At 38.9% G+C, this 10,186-nt stretch overlaps 1 long non-coding RNA gene across 1 annotated transcript; it reads right to left on the reverse strand.

The window, feature by feature from the left end:
* Positions 1–4,582: 4,582 nt before the first annotated feature.
* Positions 4,583–6,754, reverse strand: LOC134628517 (uncharacterized). Its single transcript, XR_010093992.1, has 3 exons — positions 5,838–6,754; positions 5,625–5,758; positions 4,583–4,688 (listed from the first exon to the last, which is right to left on the reverse strand). It is a non-coding gene; the product is annotated as an uncharacterized LOC134628517 (long non-coding RNA).
* Between the last annotated feature and the right edge of the window lie 3,432 nt (positions 6,755–10,186).

The following is a 10,186-nucleotide window of genomic DNA, read 5'->3' on the forward strand; positions in this document are numbered from 1 at the left end:
TTTTTCATCGTAGGTTCTCAAATGTAAATATTTAGCAGTTGGCCTACATGTTATGATAGAAAGCTGAACACATGTCCATTTTACACATTGCTGGTTGTTCAAGAAAGACAATTTGAATGAGTTCTGAATTTCTGGGAAATTTCTGGGTGATTTGATACAGAATGGATTAGATGAGAAAATAATGAAGGCTAATATAGGCATATAGGTTGTTATAAGCCTTGTTGCAAATACTGCTGGCCTGAAAATAAGATTCGGTCAATTTAGCGATGGGTGAATGTTCAAAGACAATGTGGTTGAATAGCTAAGCTGATATTTACAGTTAATATTTCTTTGTTTCTCTGGCACAGAAGAGGGAATGAATACCAAGAAAACCAAAATAAACAGAATAAAAACAAATATTGGCATTATAAGACCACGATTTCACAAATAGTCCAAAGATTGCATATAATTATGACCTCCTTGTGCTTTATATGGAAGAGTTTACGTTTGTTTCTTTTTAAAAATGATCTCCCCTCTCTTTATAGGATGGTTTGCATGTGAGATGTTTCCATAGTCTAAGGTCTTATGAATCAAAGAGCTGACGTGACGGCCAGAGTTTGTGTGGGTTGTTCTGTTTCTCATTCAGGAGCAGAGTGTAGGTGATGAAACGAGTGGTCATAGTTGAAATGTGCCGTGATGTCTGAATTTGTAGGGGTGTGTCCTTGCCCTTGTGTCTGTGTGCACGGGTGTGGATTGTGGCCTGTTGAGTTAGTTCATTGACCATCATTAGAGTGATAGTGGGTCTGTTGTCATGCCACAATATCGTCAGTGTTAATGAGGGCTGTAGCCATCCAGCCAGAGCTTAATTACTCTGAAGACCCTTTATCTCTTCAACAGCCCAATACTAACCTCAATGGCTGCATATACACATGAACAGGAGTACACACCCAGTACACACACACACACACACACACAGGATCATCATTACACACCAAAGACGCTGGCTTTTAAAAAAAAATCTTCCTCAGTTGCTTTATTCTGGAGCTCCTCCTCCGCTTCATGTCAACAGCTAGACGGCTGACTGCAGAGGAGTGACGGAGGGCTCAAGGGTCGAGGGGCATTCTCCACAGGGAGCAGCTTCTAACCCCCTGGGATGTCACCCCACGAGGGCAGCAGGGGCCAAAAGTCACTTGGTTTGTTAAATCCTAACTCAGACATCACGGCTTGTCAGAGATCTGTGCATCAGTGTTCGGCTCTGTCTGGTTCTTCAGCTCCATGGCATTTAACTCTACCTCTTTTTCTGTGGCCTCAGTTCAGAATTCAGCTGATGCTTTTTTAAAACTGTAGATGGAGCTAAAGAGCAAATTATCATAGAGGGAAGAAAAGATGTGGTGTTACAGTGATAAACTGTACAAACACGATCTTTGCTCTACAAGTTTAGCTAATCGTCCTCTCCAGATACCTAAACAAATACGCTGAGATCACGTTATGCTACTAGCAGTTTGTGTTACACTTCTAAATGATTACCTTCAGCCTTATAACAATACTCAAAACTCATGAAACTGTATAATTAATAGGGTACAAGTTTATTGCCACCTTATCTTTATTGTGGGAACCTACTGTAATGGGCATTGCGTCAACACTTATACAAAACAAACAAAACAGTAAGCCGTGTTTTCAGTTTTGCCTTCACTCAGCTGGGGTTTATAATGTTTGCTTTATGTGTTCTGTCCAGCTTCTTTGATGATCACTCTCTGCTTCCTGTTACATGGCCGCAGTTTCTTCACTTCATAGACATTTTCTGAGATAGAGCATAGATAATCGGCGTTAGAGAGGCTGACGTTGGTCTCTGTGGTGATATCAGAGGTTAAATGTGTACCTGGCTGGGCTGCCTGTGGCTGAAAACAGACTGAAGCCAAACTGAATAGAGAGAAGATGATGAAGGCAACGATGATGAAGGTCAGCTCAAAGCCAGTGAATGGCAGTTCCATCTACACAACTATACAACACAAAACAGGACTCATTTATACAGAGAAATGAAGAAATTACTCTTTGCCACAGTGTAGCTTCACTGTATAATTTTATGCTCAGGCACAGACAGAGCTACCACACAGGCTCATTTCCACGCCTAAAGCTAGAATTACTAAACCCACACTGGCAAAGCTGGAACATGCAGACTACTCATAGAAAGGATCTCTTTTCTTTTCTTTGCACAGTCGAGGAGCGTATCAGGTCACATTTCACTGCGTGTTATACCTGTATAACCATGCACGTGGCAAATAAAGAATCTTGAATGTAGCTCACTAAACTTCTTGCTTCTAATTATACAGTCACCAACCACTATGTTGGGTATACCTGTTCAACTGCTTGTTATAGAAAATATCTATTCAGCCAGTTAGATGGCAGCAACTCAGTGGATTTAGGAATGTAGAAATGGTAAAGATGACCTGCTGAAGTTCAAAGTGAGCATCAGAATGAGAAAGAAAGGCGGTTTCAGTCTTTTCGAATGTGTTATGTTGTCAAATGGGGGTCTGAGTATTTCAGAAACTGCTTAAATGCTAGGATTTTCCCACACAACCATCTCTACGGTTCACAGAGAATGGTGAGAACTTTGAAAGAGATGAGCTACAGCAGCAGACTTCTGCCACTTCTGTCCTCTAAGAACAGGAGGCTATATTTCACATGGGCTCACCAAAATGTGACAATAGAACAGTGTAAAAATGTTGTCTGATCTGATGGATATCAATTTTAGCTGCAACATTTGGGTCACAATTTGGTGTGGTGTGAAAACATGGATCCATTTTGCCTTGTATCAACTGTTCAGGCTGCTGGTGGTGGGAGATGTTTTCTTGGCACACTTTAGCCCCATTAGTACCAACTGAGCATCTTTTTAAATGCCACAGTCTCCCTGAGTATTTTTGCTGACCATGTCCACTCTTTTATGATGACAGTGGACCTATCTTCTGGTGGCTGCTTTCAGCATGATAACACATCATGTCACAAAGGTCAAATCATCTCAAACTGCTTTCTTGAAAATGACAATGAGCGCATTATACTCAGGTGGCCTCCACCGCAACCGACAACTATCAGCTGTTGCGGTTGCGGTACCGCTTTAATTCAATGTCAGGTTGAATTAAAGCAGTACTGTACCGCAAAATGAATACTAACATGTACCTAATGAAGTGGCTGGTAAGTGTATACTTCTAAGATTAAGTTATGGACTGTGTGTATTTATGAAAATGGAGTGCATTTTTATATATTAAACAGTTTAATTCTCTGTAAACTGCCCAGCAAATCAGGCGTTTGTTTTTGGGGGTTTTTACTGAACATTTAGACTTAGAATTTACCCGGTTCATACACACCCACTACTAAACTCACATGTGTGGGCCAGAAGATCAGTCCTGCTGTAAATGAGTTCAGAAGACGATTTTTTTTTTTTTGTTGTTTAAAGGCTTTTGCAATCCTTCGAGTGCAGTTCTGCATGCACTGCCACCAGAGGGCCTTATAAACCTGGAACTGGCATTACATTCGAGACTTCTCTGCTTTATATTCAGCTTGAAATGTGAGAATTCACACAACCTCAGCAGTATCACCTGCTGGGTTTTTTAAAGTTAAGAAATGTACAGTGGTATCGCAGTATGAGTGGCAGGCTGAAACTCCAGGCCGGGCTCCCATGAATAAAACAGTCAGTGTGAAAAAATCAAAGAAAAAAGTACAGTCACTGAAGTTTCAGGGGCTTTCTGTGAACTTAACATCAGTGAATACATTTTTAATATTCAGCAGAGTTTCAGAATCAAACATCCTTTATTTTATTCTTTTTGTTTTAACTCCTTAGCCATCACGTGTCAGGTAAACAAAATAGTTATAGATTTACATGTTTATGAAAACACGGCTGTCAAAGAAGAGCTGGTGCTGAATAACAGAGAGAGCATTTTTATGTTGTCACAGACAGGCTGAATGAATCAGTGTAGCCGACCACAGATGGCCTGTGATTCCTACATTTTTCTCTCTGTAAATGTAGGCATTCACACTATCGATAGCCTTTGAGCCTTGGCACAAGTGATTCATACTTCTCATTTCAATAGAGTGATCAGATGGCTCACTCAAAAACTGCCAAACACACCTTTTGTTTCTGACCTAGATTTTTCAACTGCCTACCAGTATCAAAGGTAACCGTCAGTGGGTAGAAGAAAACGTCCTTGAGCAACTCAAAGAGGAGGTACAAGAAAAGAGTGAGTGAGAAGAAGAGCAGGCACGGTTAAGCTTTTAAAACTTACTGGTAGAAGAATTACAGCAGCTGTTTTCAGTTCTAGGTTTGATAAAACGCTTCTGTCTTCACACTCTCACAAAGAAAGCAGGCGCGAGATACTGACTTGTCACTGTTTGTTAAAGCAGGCGTTTCTTTGTTCAGTCCTTTTTTTTCTTTTACAATGTGTAATGTAGGCCACTCCCCTATGGCTCATCCTGGAGGCTATTAATGCAAGATCCTTTAACAAAGTACACATGCACTTATGTTCAGAGGTTATCAGTTCAACTTTTTTTCTGGTAACCAACAGGTTCACACAGGTGGGTGGGGGTGGGGGTGGGGGGGGCTTTGACTGTCACATGCTCAGAGGGCTGCTTTTCCCTTGTGAATCTTCTGTATCTGAATCATAACCCTCATCAAAGTCAGACAGTCAGCACATCATTTTGTGGTTTTGTGTTAGTCTCTGCAGAAAATGGAAACAGAAAGTTATTTGCTTTGGTTTTTCATCTCAAAATGCAATACTTTATCACAGATCTGGTCACATAAAATAATAATGATTTATTAATAACATTTAATAATTAATGTGATGCCAAACAAAATAATTTGACCATCTTTAATGTTGTAGGCTATTAAATATAAATGTTTAAAAAAAGGGACCTATCATAATCGAATCTTAGAATTAAATTTAATAATGTATGTATATGTATATACATAAATCTATAAAATATGATTTATACATTTGATAGAAATTGTGTGGGGTTCATTCATGATAGTAGATTGTAAATAAATATATAAGAATCTTATATCCTGCCTGCACAGTTTGCCTTGTGATGTATTGGTAGTTTTTTATCCGAAGCATTCACTAAGTGGAAGTATAAATGAAGCAATGGGAAAAAAAATATATAACACATTTAATATAATAATAATAATTTAATATCACTAAAACATAAAATATATAAAACAAAGTCCAGTCAAAGGAAGTACAAATGAAATACAAAGAGAACAACATTTGTGTGAAAATAAGGTTAAAGATAACGCTTCAAAGCTGAGATTAATAATTAGATGGGTTTGTCTTGACAGGGGGAAGATATAGAAAGTTCAAAATACATCACATCCGTCTCAGTTATGTAGAAATCCAAATCTCGCTAAACATGTGTGCCACACGTGCTTAATGCTAGCAGAGTTGACAAACTTGACTAAGTTGATGACAGAAAACTGAAGAAAATTCCTATATGTATGAATGTATATATGTATGTATGTATATATTATTATTATTTGAAATGTGTAATCATTTTTGAAGTATTTTGGTGCTCTAATATTTTACCTAAGTGTGAGTGCAGACGTTAAGTCACAGTCAAGACGTGTGTGTGTGTGTGTGTGTGGTGTGTCTTAGTTGTACCATTTGACTGTCCACATTCCTCACTGAGCATCCCTCCAAGTGTGAAGAGGGCAAAAACCAGGAGAGAAAACATGATGGTCAGCATCTCCAGCTCAGCTAATGAAGAGGCCATCTATTTACGCCTGCTCCCACAGCTGTACATTGATAGTTTCATCAGTGAGATCATCCAACATCATGTGACACAGCAATTTAAAATGAGGGAGAAACACTTACTTAGCGAGGTAAAGAAGCTTGTGGATGTTGATCATCACGCAGCAGCTGCATTATACAACACGCACACACACATACACTTTATGTCCTCTCTCTCACACTCTCTCTCTCCCTCTTTCTCTCTCTCTGCGTCATGCACTTGCAAGAGCTGTGAAGAGCTGACTTACACGTCCCCTCTCAAGTTTAAGTGAGATCATATTAACCGTAATTATTAATGGTGTCCTGAACCTCCCCTGAATGTGTGTGTCTGTGTCTGTGTGTGTTTTACACAGAAAGTCCTAACTCCAAAAGCATGCATTTTGTTTACAAGCATGTTGCTTTTCCTGGGTTTGGGTCTTAAACAGTGAGATGAAGAGCTTCGTGTTTCTTTCCCTCAATGAAGACATGCCTCAGTAACTGAAACTTTCTGTGGAAGAAAATGTTTTTTCTCAAGGCTTGTGATGTGGTAAAATTGTATGCTGAAACCATGCCCATCTTCAGTGCGAGCATCCAGTAAACACGTGCTTGCATTCTTTTAAATGTACACTGACAAACTGAAGCTTTGCAGACAATAACTGATAAAGGAATAGTGTTTGGAAAATTTGGAACCATAAAGAGTATTAATTCGGATTACAATCGCCATTATATGTTTTTGTGGTAATGTTTATTTTAGTATGTATGTGTCAGTAAAAAGGATGTGGGTGGACTTATCTAGGGCATTTCTTTGACCACCACTTCTTTAAAACCAAGGCTGTCACTGCTCTTAGCATGCAGTTGATGTTCTTGTGGTACAGCTCATGTGCTTTCTGCAAAAGAATCAGGAAATAAAAGCATAAGAACAGATAGTTCGAGCAGAGATGTTATAGGAGCAATAATCCTGAATTTAAAGCTTTTGGGGTACTTTTGGAACAGCAAAGATGGTGGTAGAAGCAGAACAGGAGAATGAAAATGGTTTTAAGATCCCAGGGCCATAGTCATCAAAATCAAAGCGAATGTAACTGTTGTGCATTCAGTTTTAATCTCTTAAAATTAAAGTTAATTTAGATGGTGCTTTAAAATAAATCCACAAATAAGTGTCTGGAGGGTTTTGGGAAGCTTCTGAATGTTGACACTTGCTTCTTGACAAACTTTGATTAATGGGTCACTGCTCATGAAAATCATTCCACACATGAGAAAACAAAATAAAGAGTTTTTAGGAAATCCTGCAGTCTGGAGAAGTGAGAAACTAACAAACCGGAGACAGAAAGTTTAATTTCAGTTCAACCAAAGCACAAGAGCATGTTCATTAAAAAAAGAAGGATTTTAAAAGACTCAAACTACTTATAACCTATAATAATAAATAAAGTACTGTACGTCCCAATGTAGTTTGGATGTAGGATATAGTTTTGAATGCTTTAATAAAAAAACAAAACACAAAAAAACACCTTCTTTTGAGAATAAATGCTTGCTGATTATTCGTAAAAAGCCAAACATAGAACTATTTCTATGTCCCCTGAGATGTGCAGCTTGAATGCTGCTATTTGTAATCTTCTGAATTTTATTGTCCGTGTAGGCAGTTTGTGAACTCCACACTAACTCTGTTGAAAAAATGGTGGCATACAGTGAAATACTGAATGCACTGATTCTGCAAGTCTTAAAAACCCTGTATTTGGTTAGAAGGAATGCAAAAACAGTGTATTTAAAAATAAATCTTATTTCTTCTTCATATACTTGATTGCAGCTATAGTTTGTTAAACTACTAAAATCCTTATAAAAGCAAGTGTCTCGTAATTTTACAGCTATTTCAAAATACCTTCACGCACATGCATCCATGTGTAAAAATACGTTTTTATAAATCTCTGTGCAATCCTTTGAAAAAATAAATATACCCCATGTGAAGTAGCATAACATAAGCTGCATGGAAAGTGATAGGAAAACAGCATCTGGAGACTGTTCAAGTTTCTTTTAAGTGTTCTTTACTTTCTGGTGTCGCCTTTCAACAATTGTTCACCAAAACATAAGAGCCTGGCAGTCAAAATCTCACCTGCTTCATACAGAATTCACATCTGAACCTCATTAACCTCTACCATTGAGAAAGCAGGGTAGACTAAATAACACAGTCTAGACAAAGAAACAGGAATAAAATCATTCTTTAAACATCCCTTCGGCGGATATTAGCTACTCACAAATGGCGCCCTTACAAACTCCAGCTACTGCAGCATCTCAACGAGGATGACCCAGATCGGCGCACAGAATTTGCAGAATGGTCAAAACAGAAATTGGAGCAGGACCCTCAGTTCACGCAGGGTGTCTTGCATTGAAATCTGCTGCAATGACTTGGTTACTGCGTTCACCAGATATCAACGCAATTTCAATCCGCTCCTCACATGTTAACCTCTTTGACATGTCAATGGCTGTGAACAAAGAGAAACTTGTAAATAACTCATGAAAGAATAAAGTTACGTTGAAACCAAGCACACCATTGTTTTTCTTGTGACATTACCAATAAGTTTGATGTGTCACATGGCCCTCTTCCTATTGAAAAAACAAAAGTTGTATCCAAGATGCCCGACTCCTAAATGGCCACCATGGTCACCACCCATCTTGAGGAGTTTGCCCCCTCACATATACTAATGTGCCACAAACAGGACTTTAATATCACCAACCATTCCCATGTTATTACGGTGTATCCATATAAATGGCCCACCCTGTACATAAACAAATGAAAGATTCAAATCACTAATGATGAAGTGACATTTAGCTTTAGGAACATTTGCACAGATGTATTGACCAATGCTACCAGAAACAGAGCCGGGATAGTATGCAGAGCCAAGGTTACATGTGCTGTGTTTACATTAAAGCATTATGATTGACTATAAGATAACAGAACACAAAATAACAATATATCCAAGTGACAAATGGTAAATGAATTCAGTCCTAGCCACTTTGTCACACCTGATTCAGTAGCTTGTAAAACCAGCTTGAGGAGAAATAACTTGAATTTGTGGAGAGATTTTGACCTACTCCTCTCTAAAATTCAGTTCATTGAGGTTTGTGAACATTTATTTGTGTGCTGTCAGTTTGCGGTCTGGACTTTGGGTGGGCCACTGCAACACTTCCAGTTTCCGTTTTTAAACATTTTGTCTTAGATTTGCTGCTGTGTTTGGCATCATTGTACTCTTTGGTCCTGTCACAGAGATGACCTCATATTTGACTCTACAATACTTTGGTATTCAGAAGAGTTCATGGTCAACTCAACGACTGCACAGTACCCAGCTTTTGTGGCTAGAAAACAAACCCAAATGATCATCTCTCCACCACCATACTCGACAGCTGGTGTGAGATGTTGGTGCTGAAATGCTGAGTTTGGTTTTTAGGCCAGTTTGGTTTGGTTTCATCTGCATAAAGTACATTGTTCCAGAAGTCTTGCAGTTTTCTTCAGATGCAACTTTGCTAGGATAAGCAAAGCCATGCTGCCATGTTCTTTTTACTGAGAGTGAACCTTTCCAAATGAGCCATACTTAGAGTCTGTAGAGTCTGATATGTAGCTCTTAGATTTCTTTGAGTTTTGCATGGTTTGACTGTGCAATGCTGGGATTTGCTTGGACATCCACTCCTGGGGAGATTGTGGCATTGTGTTAACACGCACCTGAATAGACCAAACCAGCAAACTGTAAAAACCTCTGCTTTGATATAGGTGTTCACACAGATAATAAGCAAACAAGTTATCTTTGATTAGTTTTTCTGCATAAAGTCACGGAGTAAACGTAAAGCTTGCAAGAAAATTCATAAAATGTAGTTTTATTTGCCCCAAAATAAGTCTTTCAAAGGGCTCCTCTTAACCCTCATCTCTTCTCCTTCTACAATTCGGGATTCTTTTCATGCCTTGTCTTTCATAATATCTCTGAAACTGGCCTGCCTGCATTCCAGAGCTGTCACCCACTGAAAAAACATTTGGAGCATTACAAAATGAATAATACAACAAAGCAGGCTCTTACCTCCTGAGCAGCTGAAATCCTGCTGCAACAGTGCAAAACCATTTGGACTCCTTAGCTCTCAAACACTCAGAGAAGGAGAAGCGATGATGCAACACAGTGGTGCCCTGCACACTAATGGTACTCCATATAGTCACATATGATTGCTTATGAGCTGTGCACCAATAACAAGCTGGATGGTGTCTCTTTCTAGCCCAGAAACGGCTGTTCCATGATTTCCTGACTTTGATTTATCAGACCAAAGGACAGCTTTCCACTTCGCCTCAGTCCACCTTAAACGACCGCATGCTGACAACAGATGAACATTTTTCTAATTCACTCCTTGCAGGGTCTTCACCTTACAATATAATCTAAGAAAACTGGGTCAATCTTTAACCAAGAAGATCATATGAAAGCGTA

The sequence above is a fragment of the Pelmatolapia mariae genome, linkage group LG6 (genome assembly GCF_036321145.2).
Source record: "Pelmatolapia mariae isolate MD_Pm_ZW linkage group LG6, Pm_UMD_F_2, whole genome shotgun sequence".
Classification (NCBI taxonomy): Eukaryota; Metazoa; Chordata; class Actinopteri; order Cichliformes; family Cichlidae; genus Pelmatolapia; species Pelmatolapia mariae.